At 40.8% G+C, this 22,410-nt stretch overlaps 1 protein-coding gene across 2 annotated transcripts in view; it reads right to left on the bottom strand.

The window, feature by feature from the left end:
• The window catches only part of NLRC5 (NLR family CARD domain containing 5), a 98,467-nt gene extending 84,782 nt beyond the window's left edge, over nucleotides 1-13,685 (bottom strand). For both annotated transcript variants that reach the window (XM_036751989.1, XM_036751990.1), the window contains exon 1: nucleotides 13,618-13,685. The gene's annotated coding sequence lies outside the window, so the exon portion shown is untranslated. The remainder of the gene's footprint in view (nucleotides 1-13,617) is intronic.
• Nucleotides 13,686-22,410: the final 8,725 nt, after the last annotated feature.

Here is a 22,410-nt window from a genome sequence, read left to right as displayed (position 1 = left end):
CCTTAAAGATACAGCCTTGGCTTCCCAAGGTTCCACTGGAAGTGGCCAGCCCTGGGCCAGCAGCCAATGAAACAGCTCTCACTGATCACCAAGACCATCCCACCCTTCCACAATGGCATAATATGGTAAATAATGGTGGCTTGTGGTCATAAGATCCCTTAGGTAGCCTTTCTTTTATTATTATTCTTTTATTATTTCTGATCTTTTGCTCCTGGCATTATAACATAACCACCTCTCCTGTGCTCCCCAGACCTTATGGCCAAAAAAAAGAAAAACTAATAACAATCAAAGCTTATTCAATTACTTTGCCCCAGCTCCCCAAGTGTGGACACTCACCTCAGAAAATTTTAGATAAAAATTCGTGGAAGGCTCTGAGGCTGTGGCAGGTAGTATGTCTGTAGCAAAGTAAAAGATTTAAGTGGAAGACAGAAGACGGAAGAGGGGCAGCTGAAGCCTATGTGCCAATAAATGAGGCCAAGTGGAGCCTTAGCAGCTAAACATGGGGACTAGAGCCCTGCCAGCCATGATTGAATGAGAACTTTTCATGGCTTACTCAGGACCCTGAAACAGATTCAGAGATGCACAAGTGGCCTCTTCTGCTTATTAACTTTGTAACCCAGTGATAACTGTCCTCTTCCTCCACCACACTCTTCCCAGAAAGAAATGCAAACCCTACAGGTGAGCTGGCTTCGATAGGTCTTTCTCACCTTGACATAGTGGGTACTCACCTTCAGAAGGCACACCACCAAAATGGCCAAATGGTAACTTGGAGCTGAGAGTAAACAGAGTCTCTCTAAACTGGGCCTCCAATCAGTTGGCCTGCCAAGTACCCTCCAATTCTGAGCACTCACTGCCCACACCTCCACCCCTTTCTTAGCCCAGACCCTGCTGGCTTGCTTACAGACACTGCTGACTTAGCCAAACTGAAAGTAAAAGTGCTGAAAATCCCCTTGTTTGTTAGTAGAAGGTATGGGATGGAGGCTTCCAGTTGCAGGGGGAAATCAGTATTTTAGTCTGGTCATGAATCTTCAATGAGATCTCCTCAAACATCGAGGGGCTAACGTGGCCTTAAGCCAGAAGACCAGCCCTCAAGTGAACCAGGGGAATCCTGAAGAATCCCAAAAGTCAGATTAGTGACCTCAAAGCCCAGAAACATGGAGAAACTTTCTGGGAATTTAATTCCCAAGGTAGGGAGAAAGTATCAGCCAGTCATTTTGAAACACATAACCTACTTCTCATCCCACAGAGACTGTTGATCAGATGAATGGGCCTTAAAACTTTCCAAATTCTCACCTCCTACAAGAACCAAGACTAGACAACTTTCCTTCCTCATTCCTGATAGCTGGAGGAGCCCGGGAGGTGTAGATGTAAGTCAGATTAAGAGAGAAGGGATCTAATAATTTTTAGCCCCAGATCTGCCACCATCTAGCTGGGTGAGTTTGGATGAATGAGCTCTCCTTCTTGGGGAAGTCTTAGTTTCTTCACTGGTAAAACAAGGGGAATGAGCACTTATCCAACCTTTGGGGAATGACCAAACATACTGTGGTATATGAAACTAACAGAATGCCATTTTTACCATAAGGAAAAAAACCTGAAGAATGTAAACAAATATAGGCACTCATACAGAATGGAGAAAGCAGAATCTAGACAACAATACTGAAACTGACTACAGCAATGTGAAAAAAGAACAATAGCAACAAAATCCTAAAAAATACACAGGTGTAAAAGAGATCAGAAAGGGAAATGGATGCAAACAGAATGTTTTTGCAATTATTTTGTTCAATTTACTGATACAGACAAAAAAAATTACAAACCAGAGTTTATGGTTTTTATTTATAATCACTTAAAATTGTATTTGAATGTTTCTGTTAACACTGTATATACTTGAAAGAAAGAAGTCTAAATAAGGAAGATTGTACTAGATTTGCTCTTTGGTTCCTTCTGGCTCTGACATTCTAAGATTGTGTATTTACTAGCAAAATAATGCATTCTCCTCTGCCTAAAAAACCATGAGCACCAGAAGATATGGATTATTCTCCCAGCTCTGCCATGATTTACTCTATCACCTTTAACAGATCACTTTTTTGAGTCTCGATTTGCTCATTTGTTAAATGGAAATAATAATTCTCATTCTATTACCCCCCACAGGGGTGTTGTAGAAACAAAAGAAGCCAAGGCTTGTGTAAGGCCTTGAAAAAAATTAAAAGTGCTAAATGAGTCCTAAGTAATCATGATCATTTCACTTATTTTGGCAAAGGTCATAGATTTAGAGCTGGAAAGGATTAGTGATTATCTCCAGGGGTGCTCAACCTTTTTTGTGTGTCAGGGATTCTTTTGGTGAGTCTAGTAAAGCTTATGGATCCCTTCCAGAACAATATTTTTAAATGGCTAAGACACATAGGATTATAAAGGAAAGCAATTATAATGGAATATAGTTATGTATGTGTGTGTGTTTGTATGCATATGTGTAGGTATGTATGTGTATATGTATGTATTTGAGACTAAATGATTTGCCCAAGGTCACACAGCTAGTGAGTGTCAAGTGTCTGAGGCCACATTTGAACTCAGGTCTTCCTGACTCCAGGGCTGGTGCTCTATTCGCTGTGCCACCTAGCTGCCCTCCATTCATCATTTGTTACAGCACAATAGTACTCCATCATATTCATATACCATAACTTATTTAGCCATTCTTCAATTGATGGACAACCCCTCAGTTTCCAATTGTTTGCCACAACAAAAAGAGCTGCTATAAGTATTTTTGTATGTACAGGTCCTTTTCTTTTTCTTTGATCTCTTTGAGGCACAAACCTAGTAACAATATTTCTGAATCAAAGGATATGCACAGCTTAATTAGTTTTTACACAAAGTTCCAAATTGTTTTCCACAATGGTGTGACTAGTTCACAGCTCTACCACAACGCATCAGTGTACCTATATTCTTATAGCTCCCAAATAGTTTTTAAAACAAGTTCACATAACCTAGGTTAAGAGCCTCCGATTCTAGTCCAACTTCTTCATTCTAAAGCTGAGGAAATGGAGGCAGAAAGTGTTTAAATGATTTGCCCAAGAGCACACTGATAGAAAGTGTCAAAATCAGCACTTGACCCCATATCCTCCGACTTCAAACTCAGTGTTTTTTCTATCACACTACTCTAGCTCCCTATGATGAGGAGACAGGGACAGAATCATGCATATTTGATAGCCATCATCTTGGCCCCTAGAGATGTTCCCTGGAGTTTTAACACCAAAACAGAAAGTGTGATGTCCAAATACCTCTCAAAACATTAGGAAATTGCTATCATTGCAACATGGAGAAATTTCACTTAAATGGGTACAAGATGCAGAAAATGAAATTGAGTGAACTCATGAAGTAACAGGAAAAAAAACCAAACAAACCATGGTGTAGATAGATTTATAAGTGAGTCTGATCAAATGAATTAGATCAAAAGAGCCACTCTTACTAATGCTACACAAATTATTCTCAAACATTGGGAAAGAAAACACTACACTAAACTAGTTTTATGAGACAAAAATTGTCTAATGACAAAACCAAAGTAAAAACAAATAGAACCACAGACTAATAGTACGGCAAAAAATTAAATAAAATTTTAACAATAAATTTATTAACAACAAAAATCATGCACTAGGAGCAAGTTGAATTTACACTAGGGATGCCAGGATAGTTTTAGCCTTAGAAAAACAATTCCCATAATTAATTATATCAAAAACAAAAAGGCTGAAACCACATGATTATATCAAAAAATGTAGAAAATGCCTTTGACAAAACAAAACAAAATCATTTGTGACTAAAAAAAAAACACTACACAATACAGGCCTAACAAGGTGATTTTTTTAAAAAGCAATTTAAAGAAGTCCATTTCTAAACTCTAAAGCTAGCATTATTTGTAATGGGGAAATACTAGACGCTTTCTCCCACTCTGCCTTGTTATTAGAAATAGTTCTGGAAATGCTCATATAGCAATAAAGTAAGAGAAAGAAATTAAAGGCATAACCACTGGAAAGAAGGAGATGAAATACTATTAATTGCTTATAAATCAAAATTATTTGCTACTGGTTTAAAAACTGTAGAAAAGCAGATCGAATGGGCTAACTCTTAGGTTAGAAAACCTTAAAGAATCAAATAAGAGGCTAATTGTAAAAAGTAACAACTTTAGTAAAGTAGCAAGATATAAAACAGATCCAAAAAACCATCAGCAGTTCTATGTGGCACTAACACAGAGCCTCCTAATGTAGGAACTCATGAGTTCAACATTTTTTATTTGATAACTGTATTTTGATATAATTAGTTTACTTTGTAATTAATCCTATGTATTTTATTCGTGCATTTAAGGACATTCTGAGAAGAGATTCACAGGCTTCACCAAACCGCCAAAGGGGTTCATGACACAAGAAAAGGTTAAAAATCCCTACCATGAAAATAACTACAAAATGTATAAAATATCATGGAGTCAATGTATCAAGATGGCACAAATAATTATAATAATAACTATCATTTATATAACATGTTACAAGTACTGTCTTTTTTCCTCACAACAACCCTACTATCTATTACTATTTCCATTTTATAGATGAGGAAAGTGAGGCTGAGAGAGGTTAAGCAACTTGTCTAGGGCCACACAACTGGTAAGTGTTACGAGGTCAGATTTCAACTCAGGTCTTCCTGGTATCTTCCTGATGCCAAGTTCATTGCTCTCTCTTCATATGTGTGTGTATGTATGTATATATGCATGTGTATATACACACATATACACATACATATATGCACTTTTTATGTCTGTATCTATATATGTATACATACATATATATATACATATACACATACGTACATATATACAACTGCAAAGCACTCTAAAATTTTATTTTTATTGATAATTTGTTTCTTAATACATCCCATTACACTTCACTATTCAGTGAGGAAACACTTCTAACAAAGATTAAAAATAAAAGAGTTAAAAAAAGCAGAAAAAAGTGCTTATTGTTACATTAGAACAAAAAACTGATGTAATTGAATGGCATGAATGTAGTTATAATAACTCTAAAATAAAATGAAATGTCTGAACCCATGGCACATAATATTAATAAACATGCAGGCAAAAGAACAGAAAAAGGCAAAACTGTACCAGTTGTGTGTGTGTGTGTGTTTTTGCAAAAAGCACAAGGAATAGAAAAGTATTGCAATAATAGAAATATAGCCTTTTTAGCTGTGTGCATGCGAAATTGCAATCCAATTTTTTTTCTCCAAACACAGCAGCCATTTAGACAAAAGCTTTCAAAGTTAGTTAAGACAATGAAAGAAAATGGAAGTGGCTAGTAAAGAAACTTTTACTGCAAGCATTTATTGGTTTGATCACTTAAAATCATGTTCAACCATATAATGCTAAAATTAGCAGGAGAGGAAGCCACTGCAGAAGAGGACCTGGCAGTTAAATTTTGCTGCTCAGTCGTTTTTCAGTTGTGCCCAACTCTTTGTGACCCCATTTGTGGTCTTCTTAGCAAAGAAAACTTGCCATTTCCTTCTCCAGCACATTTTACAGATGAGCAAACTGAGACAAACATGGTTAAGTAACCTCCCCAGGGTCACAAAGATGGCAAAGTGTCTGAGGCTAGATTTGAACTCAGGAAGACAAGTCTTCCTGACTCCAGGCCCAGCGCTCTATCTACTGCACCACCTAACAGCTAAATACTGTATCCTGATGTTTTAAAGAAAATAATCGAAGAAGGCAAGTACACTAATCAACAAAATTTTAAGTGCATAAAACAAGAAAAGGCTTTCTAGAACTTATATTTCTAAGAAAATACTCCACCTAGATTTAACATGTCTTAGGGTTCACCTAACACTTTTGTTGGGAGATGATGTAGAAGGGAATTTTACACAAAAACCAATACATTTTTATTGGTCTTGAAGTCTTCAGGCTCTGAAAGACTACAATCAGGGATCATTTCCAGGTCTTTGGTACTCAAATAAGAAAGCAGGGGTGATGAAAATTGGTTTTGAAGACTGGTTTTCAAGTTATTTTACTCCTATCGTTGAAAAATGCTGCAAGAGCAACGATATCGAGTCTAAAGTATTGATTTTAGATGGTGTCCCAGATCATCCAGCCACGTTTGGTGAGAACATGAGTATGCAAATTCCCTGAGATGTGTATAAAGCTCTTTGCACTTACTAGCATTTGCATGAAGATAGAAAGAGAAGACAGTTCAATCTACACTGTTAAAATATTTTAAAAAACAATTATGACATTTGCATCATATGGTCACTGTAGGTTTATCTTTAGGCATGATATTCAGTAGTTTTTAAAAAAAATGTAAATTCTACTTTCTTTAACTGGTCTGTTACTTTGTAATAAACGAAATAGAAATTCATTTTCTCATCATTTGCTGTTGTTACATTAATAAAAAGATAAAAAAACTTACTTAAAATTATTCATTTCATATTTCCATTGGACTAGAACTAATGACCATATTTTACATATAGTGATAACTCCGGACAGCATGAATTTGTAACCACTTCATGGAATTCATTATTTATGCTAATCAGGACTTAGCTGTGTATACACAAACTATTCATAGTAGCACTTTTTGTGGTAGCAAAAAACCGGAAATAAAGTTGATGCTCACTCACTGTGGAATGGCTAAGTAAACTGGGGTGCTGTATTTAAAGACGTTGATGGATATGTTGAATATGAAGACTTCAGAAAGGCTTACATGGAATGATACTAGGCGAAATTAGTAGAACCAGGAAAACTATATGCATGACTATAACAAAGCAAACAGAAAGAACCAAAAGGTGAAACTGGACACTAATCAGAATGATCAAATTGGGTCCTGGAGAATAGCTGAATAAATGTCCACGGAGGCATCCTCCTTTGCAGAGGTGGGAAATAATAGGCATAGCACATTGCATTTATTGTCAGACACAGTTGCGTGTTTGGATGATTTTACTAAATGGCTTTCTTCTTTTTTTCTTTCCTTTTTACATTTTTGTTACAAAGTATAGTTCTAAAGGTAGGCAAGGGGGCTAGGACATATTTGGAAATGAAAATGCCATCAAAGGTATTAGTTTAAAAGATAAACTTTTTTTTTTACATGGAGGCAGAGTTATCAGGCAATGCCAAGATTTGGGACAAGAAAAGGGGAAACCAGAGAAAGTAAACTAGGAGCAAAGATTTAAAAACCAACTTCAAAAGGGCATCCTGGGATGTCAGCACACATTCCACCTCTATCACCCTTTCCATACCCAGACATGGTGCTGGATAATGAGGATTCAAATCCAGAACGATGACCCAAGACCCTTCCAGGTGCTCCATCATCCAAGACAGACTCTGATATATTACTGTGTTCACATACAAACTGTCTCAAAGATCAAAGGAGACTAATTTGCAAATTGTATCCTGTATTAATTAAAATTCACATCTTAATAATATGTGCTGAAACAGGAGAAACCATCTAGGCACTGCTTGTCAAACTTTTGGTCCTATGATAAGTAAATTCCAGACAAAATCCATACCTCCAAAAATCCAGAGAAGTAGAATGTCAAAAAGGTGCTAATGACTTTGGGATGATGACTTCAAAGTTTTACAGGTAACTTTGAGATGATTTGGATAAGTTCAATGGACTAACCCCAACATGGCACAAATAGGAGTTGGTTTATTTCCCCCCCAAAAAAACCCTATGAAAATGAGACCTCAACCCCTTGCACTGCACCCCCACCCTTGAGCATTCTTCCACCTCCATTAGGTGCTGCTGCAGGCTCTCAACTCCAATCCATTTTTATGTGGGTGATACTCTCTGCTACTCCCCTTACCCATCCTCTTATCCATGCTGCCTTTCTTCACCACTTCATTCCCTATCCTTCTGCTGCCACCTGCCTCAGTATCTCCACTTTTCATTGCTTGTCTTTGTATTTCCTTTTGCTGCTGGCCCTTACACTCATTGTATCTTCTTAAACTGTAATTACCTCCCTTTTCTTGATGCCAATAGTGGTCTTTCCCAGCAAGTACCCAAAGAACAAGGTGTGCCCACCCCATTTCATAATTTTATGAATTATTAGTTCTGTTATTTAGACTCTTCTTATGTTTATAACAGAAAAAGAGGCTTGAGGTTTATCTTCATTTCCTCAGAAAACACAATTTTCCTGCCTAGACAATTTTCTGTGGCTAGTAGAGTTTCTGCTTTTGGACAATCAAGTTTTTACTGTGGCAATGAGTTTATACCCAATTAAAAATTATAATGAGGCTCATGCTTTCTAGCCAGGGAAAAGTACGGTGTTTTTTTTTAAATGAGTACTACTGATAGTTCTGGTAATATGATAATTCTCACTTGCCTAGTCAGTTCAAACTCCTCTGCCTACTATTCAAGAATCTCCATAATCTGGCACCACTTTCCCTTTTCAGCTGTATCCCTTATCAATCTCTTCTATAGACTCTATGCTACAGCCAAATTCATCCACTCCATCCTCTGAACAGGCCTTTGAGTGTGATGCTCTCCATGCCTAGATGACCCCTTTCTCCCTTCTTGACCTGCTGAAGTCCTCCCCATCAGTTTACAACCAATTCAAACTCCATCTCCTTCAGGAAGCCTTTCCTGATCCCACCAACTGGCAACAATCTTTCTCCTCAGAATTCACACAACCTCTTGCTTTGGAACTCTATCATCACTTATCACGTAATATTATGTGTTACAGTTATCTTTGATGGTATACCGTCCCCCTCCAAGACCATAAAATAACACTTGTTACAAGTTACAATGAGCAACCTTTAAGTCACTGAATCCTAGAGTCTCTTGGGACTCAGAAATTAGTATTGCTCAGATGATAATGGAGAAGTGTGTGGTGAGTATGAGCAGGCTGAAACATGTAACAAATAAGGGAATAGTGAAGAGAATTGAAGGAAAGGATAGCATTGAAAAAATGTGCAATTAAAAAATATAGGCTGGTCATGTGGCAAGAGCAAGGGACAAACTTTGGCCAGTTCATGCGTTCCACTGGTATCTTCTCGACATCAGAAGAAATTGAAGAAAGCCCTCTGGAATGTTTGGCCTTGTAGTAATGGGAGGACGTGGGCAAAAGTGGTTGTTGTTCATCTTCTGTAGGATGGGAAGGCATGGATGGATGGATTATAATCTGCATCTCTGAAGGGACTGCCTGTACTTGTTTGATCATGTATCTATTTGAATATTTGAGACTACTAATTACTTCAGAATAGGAACACTGTCTTATTGCAAGTTTGCATTATTCTCTGCCAGGGCAGCTACATGGCACAGTAGGTAGAGCACTAGGCCTAGAGTTAGGAAGACCTGAGTTCAAATCTGGCCTCAGACATTTACTAGCTGCATGACCCTGGACAAGTCACTTAACCCTGTTTGCCTCAGTTTCCTCATCTTTAAAATGAGCTAGAGAAGAAAATGGCAAACCATTCCAGTATCTTTGCCAAGAAAACCCCAAACGGGGATCAGGAAGGGTTGGACATGACTGAAATGACTGAACAATAACAAAATCATTCTCAGAATCTATCTCAAAATTCTGCACACAGTGTATTCTTAACAGATGTTTACTGTATAAACATTCACTGTATCAACAACCCATGAGGTCATATATGTCTTACCTAGACACACACATGTTATGCATTACTCCAGTTTTACAGATGAGGAAACTGAAGTTCAAAGAAAGCACTAGAATTCAGGTCTCAATTCCTAGCCCAGAGAAGTCTTTACTGTGCCTGCTGATGTGCTGGAGCCTCTAATCTGGGTGTTACAGAATAGGCTTACCACATGTTACCTTGATGTTTATTTCAGTTTCCCAATTGCCCTCCAGAGCGAATTTCTCTAAGGGTCTACTGGGGAAGGGGTGGGAAGAGCAGATAGTAGAAAAGTGGGAGATTAACATTTGTTGACTGGCTGATTGACTGTTGACTGCCTGTGACTGGTGATTAACCTCCATAGGAAAGATGGGAGAGTGAGAGGTATGACTATGGAAGCATCTTCTAAAGGAGCCTTTTGATAACCTAAGGAATTTTATGAGAATTTTTCTTGTTTTGATTGGTTTATTCAAAGCTGGCAGAAGAAAGAATAACATATGGATTGCCTAAGTGTTGCACCAATATCCACCAAATGTTACAAGAAGCAGAATAAGACCTCAAGAGAATTGGGCAGGTCTTTCAAGGAAATTTTCTAACAATAATAATAATAATAATGATGTAGGTATATATACACATATATATCACTTTAAGGTCTGTAAGGCACTTTATATACATTAGCTCATTTGATCCTTCCAGTAACCCTGTAAGGTAGATGATATTATTGACCCAGTTTCAGAGGTTAAATTACTTGCTTATCACATAGAAGTTAAGAATCTGTGGTGGGGTCTGAACCCAGGTCATCCTGACTTCAGGTCCAGCATTTTACCTACTATGACATTCTGCATCCAAATAGATGAAAAGCAACAGACAAAAAATCTAGAAGAATAAGTGGATAGGTTGTGAATTGGTGAAGGAGGTACCCACTTGGATGATATGACGGATCTATCAGAGTTTTGTAGGATTTATTCATAGTCGAGGAGCCCCTGCACATCTCATCTTTTCTACTCCTTTATTCTAGTGGCAATGGTAAGGATGCCAACATCATGACTCATCCATGATCAACTACTCTACCGCCTGCCATCTTCCCAGTCCATTCCTCCAGTGCTCTGGCTTCTCCTCCTCTTTACATATGTAATAAATCTAAAATCACAGACACCAAATTCTAGAGATATTCCTTTGATCAGCACCTCAGAGCAAGAAGGTTATATCCCTTCCACATCATGGAGGTTAGAGGCGCAGTGCCACCACGATCTGGAAAATTCACGTAAAATTTTTTGGCTGATAAAATATGTTTGTGTTATACAATACTCTACATTTGTATTTATACATTTCTGAGTTTCTAAACTTTTTCTGTGTTGTCTGCTGGCCTTCTTGTGTCTTCTACGGCTTCTGCAAAACTCCAAAACAAAATCGCCATTTAATTTCTTATGCCAACCTGTAATATATCTAAACCACAATGGGGAAAGTCACGATGTGGAAGAGATAACTGCAGGTTTCACAGGCATACAATGAGGTCAGCACAATGGCTATATAGACCTTCAGTTAGGTAAGCAGCCTAATATGGAAACAATTCAGATAGTATACCAGCGTCTTGCCAGGAAACTGAATTGCTTCCATTGGAATTGTCTTGGGAAAATTCTGAAGATCACCTGGCAAGATAAAGTACAGGACAATGAGGTCCTCTCTCCAGCCAAACTGCCAAGCATTCAGCCCCTGCTTCAGAGAGCACAACTCCAACGGGCTGGCCACTTGTTCAAATGCCAAACATAAGTTTGCCTAAAAGACTATTTTGCAGAGAACTCACAAAGACCAGCACTTAACACAAAGGTCAGAAGAAGCGAAACAGGGACACTTTCAAGGTCACTCTGAAGAACTCTGGAATGGATTGGGAGACACAGGCATAGGACTGCCCAGCATGGCCTGCCTACATCAAAAAGCACTGTGCTCTATGAGCGAAGCAGAATTTCAGTAGCTCAAAAGAAATATGAAATGCATAAATTCAGAGACAGCTCCACTCCAAATGTTCATATGGACTATTTGTGCACAAGCACTCTACCAAGTGGAAGAGCCATCCATGCTCATTGGGTCGGTCAGCTACAATCCGACATAGCGATGCCATTTTGATCCTCTCAGAGAAGGAAAGATAATGACCAACCAACCATATGTAGATGAGATTAGGACCACCAGACACATTAGGGTTCAATTTACGAATGAGGGGAAAGCAGGCAGGATTAAGGAAAAAACTGGCTCAACTTCTTCCATTGGAATTTCCTTTAGGGAAATCCAAATATTATAGAAATGTTACAGCACAGCTTCTTATCCGGAAGACTCGGGTAATACTTGCTTTGAGAGGTAGAAGACAGTAATAGGAAAAGCACTAATCTAGAAGCTGAAAGACCTGGATTCTGTGCCCAGCTCTATCAGAACTAGCCAAGTGACCACTTCATGTCTCTGGGCCTTGGTTTTTCTCCTCTGTGAAATGGAGATGGTGAAAACAGCCCTGCTTGGATCACAGGTTTTCTGTGAAGTTCCAAATAAGCCAGGGTTCACAATGTGTGTGTGAAAAAGCTTTGAAAGGTTATTAAGCTCTAAGTATATATGTTATGTATTGTGATTATGGTAAATAACCCTCATTCTGGCTGTAGAGGAGGAATGGTCACACTTGTGTCTCCCAAGGATCCAGAGTCCCCAGGAGGAAGGCAGCCTGCTCTGTTTGAAGACCCTAACTCCCTTCATCTGTAAAAAGAGTTTGATAAACTAGACAGCTAACATTTACAGAGGAACTTAAGGTTTGCAAAGGGCTTTACTTATACCATTTTATTTGATATATACAAAACCCCTGTGAGATAAGTGCTATTATTATAACCATTTTTACAGACGAGGAAACTAAGGCCGAGAGCCGTTAAGGGACCTGCCCAGGGTCACACAGCTAGTAAATATCTGGAGGAAGGGATTAAAATTCAGATCTTCCTGACTTCTGACCCATGATCTGCTACAGGAGGCTGCTGGCAGCCTGGTCCCTTCCAACTCCAACATTTTGTCTTCTAAGATCCTTTCCAGTTTGACATTATGTGTTATAAGGTCCCTTTCAAGTTTGACATTACACATTCAAAGATCCCTTCCAGTGCTAACATTTTTTTGAGCCTACTATTCTAAAACAGTCCAATTATGAACGTTTTCAAAGCATCCTTTTCATCCTTAAAAGGTATAAAAAGGCCAGGTAGACCAGTAAGAAAGAGGAGGAACCTTTTCTCTGTTGAAAGCCTGTTTGCTCCAGTCCTGTCTTGGCCTCTTTAACCATTTGTCACTAAAACATAAACTTACCTCTGGGGACAGCAAACTATGGAGTCGGAAGAAAAGACCTTTCAGCATCCAGCTTGAAGAAGCCGAGATGTTAATTCAAGATAACATAAAAGAAAAGTGGAGGATGGGGATCCAATCCCAACTCTGATCCACTCTCCTTACACTTGCTGAACCTCAGAGGAGTGGAAACTGATGCCCACAGAGGTTAAGTGATTGCTTAAAGTCTTGAAGTTGGTAAAGAAGGGCTGGACTTCAGATGGGCCCTTACCTCTGCTAAAACAAGTGTTCTCAATGATGTGCGGTTCAGAAACGTGAAGTCCTTTCCAGGATACACTGAAAGTCGCCGCGCTAACCCCCCAGCCCAGACCCTCTCCCCGCAGAGAAATGTTCTCCAAAGTAAGTTCTCTCCTGCCCCTGGGAGCACCTCCGTTCGGGAAGAGGGATCCCTCATTATGGAAATGTTCCTTTCCTAGAAAAACTCTCCCAATGTCTGCTCCTCATTTCTTACCCCCAGGACTGCTTCTATTGGGCAGTCCCAGCCCCCTTCTCCCCCCTCCCCCGGCCCCAAGCCCGGCTCTCAGCTCTCCCGTCCTCGAGTCAGTAGAAAGTGACATAGACTGGACGCGTGAGAAGGAAAGCGCGTCTTAGGGGAGTTAAAGTCTGGGTTTTAGTCCGCCCCCTGGCCCGGCAGACGCGCGTCTCCCCACTGCGGGACTCACCGGGTGTGTGCCACTGCGGGCTTCCAGAAGCTCCCCTGGGCCATTCACCATCACTCCCTGCCGCCCTTCAACTTCCCCGCTGGCGGCTGCAGAGAGTAATTTCAGCAGTAGCGGCCGCAGAAATGAAACTTCACAGCTACTCACCAAGCAGATAGCTGCAAACAAGACTCGGGCTGTTGCTGGGAAGTCACGTGAATTATTCTAGTCCCTGGGAGGGAGTGCATTGGGCTCTCTCATCCTCCGCAGTTACTACTTCTCGTCCTAGTTCTAGCCAGGAGTTGGCTTTGTTCCCTCACTTGCTAGGTCTATTTTCTCTGTCCTGGGTGGAGTTCTAAACTCCAGGAGGGGGAAGGCTCCGAGGTGCACTGGAAAAGGAGTGAACCATGTCACCTAACGGCTGCAAGATCCTGGGGAACTCATTTCGCAGCTCTGAATCTCAGTTTCCGAATCAATAGAGTGGGCATAATACTTGATCCTTGTAGATATAAAACTGGAAGAGACTTTAGAAGTCAACTCATCTGACATTCTCATTTTATAGCCATAGAAACTGAGGCCTATAGAGGTTAAGTGATCGCTTAAGGTCTTGAAGATAGTAAAGAACAGAACCAGAGTGAACTCTCTCCTCTATACCATGTATTTTTGAGACACAGTGCTTTGGAAACCATAAAGTACCACAAATGTCAATTATTTTTTTGAACCCCACACAGTGTCTGAACCTAACGTGCTGATTGTTAACAACTAGAAAGAAGTATATTTTCACAACTTTCTGACTTCTTTCAAAGCACTTTCATTTTCATTATATATATCATTTGATTTTCACCATAACCTAATGAGATGGGCAAGCCTTTCTCCGGAATCCTCATCATGATGGGGAGGTAACCCCAGGTCCTTGAAAGCTATGCCAGAACAGCAAAAGCCCTGGTAGGTCCCACCAAACTGGAAAGGATTTGAATATAGGCTCAGTAATGAACTGGAGGTTTCTTGTGTGAGGACAGTTTTAGCTAACTCAGAGAGGTTCAGGCAATGGGTTGGTCACAGGGTGATGAATTTGGGGGCTAAATTGACTCTGGAGAGCTGTCTACTAAGTCATGGTGAGCTTGTAGTTTACCCTGGCCCACGCTAATAAAATCATGGATCCTTGAAATTTTAAAATATGGAAGAATTTGACATCATTCTTCAAAGCATGGTCTGTGCTGAGCTAATAAGGACATCTGCTTATTTGGGGGCCAGTTGCTGAGCTGCATCTATCTCAGTGTTCTGAGACAGCAGTTGCTCATTTGTATAACTGCTGCTGAATTCTAGAGTGAACACAAAACAAGAACTTCTCCATTGTTTGGTGTTTCCAAGGTTTATTTGTGTATGCAAATTGGAGAATTTTGAAATTAATAACTGGGGCAACATGTGTACCACAACACTTGGTCTATAATTGTGAGATCTCCTCTGTAGCTCAGCACAGACCATGTTATTGTTAATATAGGCTAGGGTGGATCACAAACTCACTCTGACCTGGTAGACAACTCTCCAGAGTTGATGTAGCCCCCAAATTCATCACCCTGTGACGAGCCCATTGCCCGAGGCTCTGAGTATTTTATTAGTGTTGGTCAATGTACTTTACTTGATTGCGACTTCGTGAAAGAAAATGAAAATTTGGTTCCTATAATATAAAATGAGGTCTCTTGCAGAGAAGACTCAGCTGATGAGCCAGAAAGAAACCTAAAAGAGCAGGTTTCAGAAATGTGTCCAACAGAGATTGTAAATCTCTACACTGTCACTTGGGAGGTAGGTTTGGTTGGCCAGAGAATCTGAACTCCTCTCTCTACTGCCATCTGCTGCTTAAAAGAAGAAAAGAACACAAAGAAGATACTTGCTCCATAGCTTTCTGCTGTTGCTAAAAGGTCAAGGAGAAAAAGAATCTTGACAGAGGAACAGAGTTGGAGAGGCTTTTGCCAAATTTAGAAGCGTTGTTGTTCAGCCTTTATTTTTGAAGAGGACCCAAGAGTTTTTAAGTGAGGCTGAGTTGCACAAATTCATCAGCTTCTCTCTATCTTCCTCAATCATCAAAGTTTAGTGGCAGGGCAAAAGTCAAGATGACTGGTTATGGCCCAGGATACAGTGGATGACCTTGGTGTCTTTGATGCCTGACCAAGCTCTAAGCACTCCTTCACACACTGCTTCAGGTGTCTTCATGGCTATTGGAACAAATTGTTCTTATCCTCCCATTCTGCTGGAGGAAGTCTTCACATGCTTGGGGTAGACATCCCTATAACTCACCAAAAGGTTTGGGGCCTATCAGTTGCCTTCAACCTATCTGCCCAACTGCAGAGACAGTTTGCTAAGGTGTGGCTACTGAGCGTACTGCAGCTTCTTGAAGGGGTGCTAGTCCTTTCTGAACACCCCAAATGCCCCTGTGAAATTTAGAGGCATAGAACTACTTCAGCAGAACACTACAAGTCATCAGCCAAGCTGAAAGAAGAAGATACTGCAGTTAATTTCCAGGAGCAAGCCTAGCTGAACAGAGAAATCCTTAGAAACAAACCATGGGGAAGCAGCCCAACAGATTGTCTCATCCAGCTAAGATGCTAGAACCAATGAGATGGTCCAGCATAGCATAGATTAGATCAGTTTAGCAATGGGAGCATTTTTCCTGCTAGAGAGAAGTTCTTCTCATCAAGGAACTTTTATGGAGAGATCCTTGAGACAGAAAAAGTACCTTGAAGTCTACAGTTCCAGGGTTGTGAGTTGTTCTGGCCACATGTATTCTCTACCCATATTTTTACTGCCATGGAACTTTTAAGGTTATGCCCATTGACTCAATGGATATTGTATGCATTAATGGGAAAGTGTGATCCAAGTTTATAGGTGAAATGTCATGCAACTTCTATATGTTTGATTTCTATTTTAAGTAAATGTTTTAGTTAAGGCTAATTGAATGTTGGTGGCTGATTTGTCCATGGGAAATACATCAATGAAGATTGATGAACTACCATGTTAGTAGGAAAAATGACCCACAAGGGTTACCCCCAGGACCCTGAGAATAGTGAGTTATTCCAACTGCCTTCTTTCTGAAGAAATCCCAATATGTCATGAGGAGGCAGATTGGGGGAAAATGAGCCACCGAAAGAAAAAGACTGTGAGTAAAGGCACCTGCTACACTGTCACAAAATGAAACCATTGTTGTAAGGGTTGTCTTCCACATGTAGCATGGGAGTGTCATTGTGTGACTCAAAGAGAGAAAGAAGTCTCTAACCTCGTTTCCTTCACACTCTTATCTAGGAGGGGAAACAGGAAGTTGAAGTCAGAGACTGCCGTTCCACTCTCCTTAGAAAGAGGGGTTAGCAGTTAGAATTATATCTATTTGCTCCCGTAAATATCATTAGTCTAGGGGATATGGTCTTCAGGTTCAAGCTAACTTCCGCTTGATGTTTCATTAATGGAGGAAGCAGTATCTCAAGCTTTATATTCAATGCTTGAATCCCTTCTCACTGGACGACAGTTCCATAATGAACACACACACACAGAGCTATTAGCCAAGAAGTTCATGTGTCCAAATTGGGAGCAAAAACAGAAATCAGAGAAAGTATACGTAGGAGGACATATACTAGACAACACAGAATGAAGAATCTCTCCCATTTAAAGCAAGGTAACTTGATTCAACCAAGAGAGGGTTCTAGAGTTCACCCAAGGAGAAATTCCTCAAAGTCTCTAGTGTAGCAATCTGGGGACAGGGACATGATGGCGACTTCCAGTTGCTCTCATATTGGCTTCTTCCCAGAGTCTTTTCCTTCAGCAACCTGAAGTGGAATTGGCATCTTCCATCGTTTCTCTCAAAGCTGGAAGCCAGAAGTGCCCAAAGTGTGACAAGACTCTTGAACTTGAAGAGGACTGAAGAACTTGACTCTGCTGCTCTTACCAACTCTGCCCTGTCCCTCATGCAGGCACAGAGCCTTCCTATCCACCAATGAGGAGAGAATCCCATAGGCTTTGGGTCTGGGGTTATGTTAAAATTATTGTTGGACCCATGTAATTCACACACAAGCAATTTACATGACCCAAGTAATTGTGCATGAGGATGGATTGAAGGAAATGGGGATGTTTAGAGAAATGACACCAAAGACCCTGACACCCACCCCCCTCCCTTTGATCTTTTCCATAACTGGCAGTGTTGAGCAGCTTGGGACTATACTTCTAGCACACCCAGAAGGAAAGCCAGGAGGGCAAGCTGGAGGAGATTTGGGGAGACAATTCACCAGAAACTTCCATAGATGAATGGTTGACAATTTTCTTTGCATTTTGACAATGCAGCCCATTGAATGGTTGAGTTCTCTGAATGTGGGAGCTAGTCTGAACCAGGAGATACCAGGTTCAAAAATGGTGATTGAATAGTACCAGAACCAGAGGCTCTCCTAAAATTTTCCAATAATTTTGAGTCAGATGGCACGTTGTTTCCCAGCCAAATTCCAGCCAGTGTATGTGTATACAAATATATATTATATGTACTATTTGTCATATATGTATGTGTACGTACATACATACAAATATATAATACATAGCTATATAATGTGCTGTATACGTGTGTGTGGTCTTTTCCCTCTCTCTGCCTAGTGCTTCTTCTCAGGGCAGAGGAGTTGGCTGTTAAGGAGACTCTTCCCCAACACTCTGCCAAGATTACTGGTAACTGAATTAGCTCACCACCTGGTGGGCAAATTATATATCACTCTCCCTCAATGATGGTGAATTAATAGAGACTCATTGCCCTCCTTAAATGTCTAGGTTCCTTTTCCACTAGCATGTGCATCTAGCATCCAAATTACCTGTGATGACTGTAAAAATAACTGATATTTATGTCATGCCTTAGATTTTTGCAAAGTACTTTACATACAGCATATCATTTGAACCTCATTACAGCCCTGTGGGGTAGGTAATATTGGTATTATTTCCTGTAGGCTTAAAGGAGGCAACACTCAAGCTGATGTGGGCTGCTACTGCTGCTACAGCATCTCAAGTGTCATATTCAGTCTATAACTGTGTCACATAGTCTAGCAGGGGGACATGAGACTAGATAAATCTAAATATAATATAAACTAGAATATGGTAAACACATAAGAAGATTATTAAATAATCTAAGATCAGAAGAGAGATGACTTTCAGCTAATGGGGTTAGAAAAGACCCCTTGGAGGAGGTGGCACATAAATTAGGCCTTGAAGGATGAGTAGAATGTCAACGGGCTTAGATGAGAAGGAAGGACACGCCAGAAGCAGGGAATGGCATAAGCGAAGACTAAGAAGCAGACAGCATGGTTGGCTGGAATAGGACCCATGTGGAAGGGTATATTCAGGATATTGTAGGGCAGGGCTGTCCAAAATATGGTCCTTGCTCCACCATGCACCCTGCCTGTGTCCACCACAAGCACAGAAAGTGACACAAATGCTTTAGTTAAAGCATTTATGTCAATTTCCACTCCCATAGTAAACACAGGTGGGCCGCATAAAATCACATTGTGGGCCCTGTTGTAGAGTACCAAGTACTTTCCTAGGGCTGGGGTGAGCAGGACCCTTTACTCCAATCCCTCCTAACATAAATCAGTGAACAAATGTTTACTACTTTCTATCTTGTGCCAAGCAGGCTGCACTGTTGGAGACTTAAGAAGACCACATCCTTGCACTCATGGAGTTTGGAGGGACTGAGAGAGATATGTGTGTAGCCTGTATATACTGGGGATCCTTGTCCCAATCTCTTCTATCACTGATATGTTGGGCCCCCCTAGAGCAAGGTTACATTTCCCCCTCAGGGTTCCTGGAGTGCTCCTGAGGTGTTGGGGTATTTCTTCTATAATGAATTGGCTAAGACCTCATTCTGATGTGTCCTTCCCAATGTTATAACTGTCAGTTTCAATTTGTATCTCCCATACAGGATTGATACTGTCCAATGATCAGTACCTCAGAAAAATTTGACTGATTAGCTTTTACAAAGCGATATTTACTGAGAAGACGTGGCAAGAACAGATGTTATAAAGCATTGCACCATCACTGCCACTCACCACAATCTGAGGGCCCACTCTCCCCTATACCACCTCAGTCCTGGGGGAGAGTGGACTCAGAATAAAGGCAGTTGCTACAAATATTCGTCCCATCAATTCCACTACCAAATGCCTAACAATCAATGGACAAAGTTACTCCTGAAAACTGTGTCTCAGCTTCTGTGTCCAATTTGTTGCTTGGTTGGGTCCCATGGGTCACTTTTCAGATCCTTGCTGGTGCTTTTAATGGAATATCTAGTCCTCTGGCCTTTGGAATCTCATAAGGATGCAGCCTAGTTTGATATTCTACCAACTAAAGAAAAGAAGGAATGAGAAAAAAGAGGCAGAGAACAGAGGCCTGTATTCATAAACTGGCCTGGGGGGGGGGGTGATAGGCAGCTGGGAGCAGGAGGCTGCTGCTCTCACTACTGCTACCTCTCTGAACAACAGAGTCATGTTCTCTTGGCATTATGGCCGCTTTGGGTGAGAGAGGGACTGAGGTTTCTCTTCTACCTGGAGGAGGCCTGAAGCAGCTCATCCTCACTGCTCACCAGGGAAGGAAGTTCTCTGCTACTGTTGCCCCAGTGGGAGTCTTTTAAATGCAGTCCCACTCCTTGCTCAGCAGCCAATCAAAAGTCTATCCGTTCAACACTTGGTTAACAAATCTGAAATACTCACAGCTGTGCATGCTCTGGAGTCCTCATGGACTCATTAGCAGAGAACATTTGACATGCTTCTAAGCACTGGGCTCAGCGGCCAGTCCCCATTACATGTGTGACAAGATGAATAACAATGCCAGGCAGGGTATGCTTAGGCCAAGTGACTTCAGAGGAAGGAGAGATACTACAGGTTAGGGTAGAAGGGAGAGGGATTTAGGTTGGACCTTAAAACTAGGTAAGATTTTCCTAGGTAGGATGGAGAGTGAGAGTGTTCAAGCCTAAAGTGATAATAATAATAATAATAATAAACATTTATGTAGCACCTACCATGTGCCAGACACTGTGCTTAGTGCTTTACAATTATTATCTCAATTGATCTTCACAATAACCCTGGGTGATAGGTGTTATTATGATCCCCTTTTACAGATGAGAAAACTGAAGCAAACAGAGGTTAAGTGACTTGTCCAAAGTCACACAGCTAATAAATGTCTGAGGCTGCATTTGAACTCAGGTCTTCCTAACTCCAGGCCCAGCATTCCATCAAGTGCACCACATAGCTGTCTAGGAAGTCTTGGGTTGGGAAGGGGATACTGGGAGCAAAGTTATGGAGACCAGAAAAAGTATAAGGCAAACTTGGAGAACAATGATTAGGACTCTCTGGGCAAAGTAGAAAGCTCATTTAGGGAAGGAATAAGAGAAAAAATGAGAAAATTACGAGGTGGGGAGTTTTTCTTTCCCCCACCCTCCCTATCCCTGCAGTTCCCTTGGGAAACACTTCCCTGCCCTATCCTAGGAGTGCCAAATACAGTCTTTAATAATTAGAATAATCATAAAAAGCTGACCCATGGAAGACTGGGAACACATTGGGGCATTTCATCTAGCCCCCAGAAAGTTCTCCTTCCATGTCTGCTCAGGTGCCCAAAGAAAGGTAACATTAGGTTTTGGGGTCACCCTGTCTAAACCCGGTTTCCATTGGTGGCCGACATCAGTTTAGAGATAATAATAAGGATGATTTTTGTGGGGGTGGGAAGTGGTCCGGATTTTTTTATTCATTGATGTAAGGGAACTTCTACTCCCAAAACTCCTTCTACCAGTTCAAATTGACAGCTACTATTCAATTTAGTCTTAGATTGTTGTTGAGAACATTGAGAAATTGTGACTTGTGCAGAATCATACAACCAGTATGGTGGAGAGACAAGACTTGAACCCAAGCCTTCCTGATACCTAGGCTGGCTCTATTCATCATGATTCACTCACAATTCACATTTATAGTCTGTAAGACAAGCAACAATTATTTGGTGAAAGGTAGGGGAATTCCTAATTCCTCTGTGAATAGATATTGTTAGGAACTTAACACATGGGAAATCTCCAAAGCTGCAGCCCCCTCTTTTGGAGACTGAATTAGAGCTTTGATACAGGAATGGCTACCTCTCCAGCCAAGACAAGGAAACTGGGATGTTCCTTTCTGTAGTAGTGGAACAATGCCCACAACAGGGAATGGTTTGGGGGTAGCTGTCAACTCCCCTGAAGTGCTTGTCATGTGAGTAACTACACTGTGCTGAAAGGCTGGAGGAACTCTACTTTTGCTAACTGTGTGATCCTGAACAAATCACTCACTTTTTCATGGTGAGTTTTTTCATCTCTAAAATGAGAGAGTTATGAATGATGGCCTCCAAGGTCCCTCCTGGCTCTAAATCTATGTTCCTATGATAGCTTCTGAACAACAATGAAGTGTGACAGTCATGATTACTTTTGGGAGCCTGGATAGAGCTATAGGACACGGAGCAGCTAGGTGGTACAGTGGACAGAGCACTGACCCTGAAGTCAGTAGGACCTGGTCACTTAATCTTGATTGCCTTAAAAAAACAAATCCTGGGAGGCTGTGTTGTACAGTGGAAAAAGCCTTGACTTTGGATTCAGAGAACCTGGGTTCATATCCTACCTCCGATGTGACTTTGGGTAAGTCATTTAATTTCCTTTGACCTCAGTTTTCTCATCTGTAAACTGAGGGGATTGGACCAAAGAGCTAAAGTCTCTTCCAGCTCTGGATCTATCACCCAAAGAGGAGGAACTCTCCTAGAATTCTTCCAAACCATCCCACTCCTTGCTCAGTAGCC

The sequence above is a fragment of the Trichosurus vulpecula genome, chromosome 3, assembly GCF_011100635.1.
Source record: "Trichosurus vulpecula isolate mTriVul1 chromosome 3, mTriVul1.pri, whole genome shotgun sequence".
Classification (NCBI taxonomy): Eukaryota; Metazoa; Chordata; class Mammalia; order Diprotodontia; family Phalangeridae; genus Trichosurus; species Trichosurus vulpecula.
The sequence above is the reverse complement of the archived record's forward strand: the minus strand, read 5'-3'. Positions and strand labels throughout refer to the sequence as shown.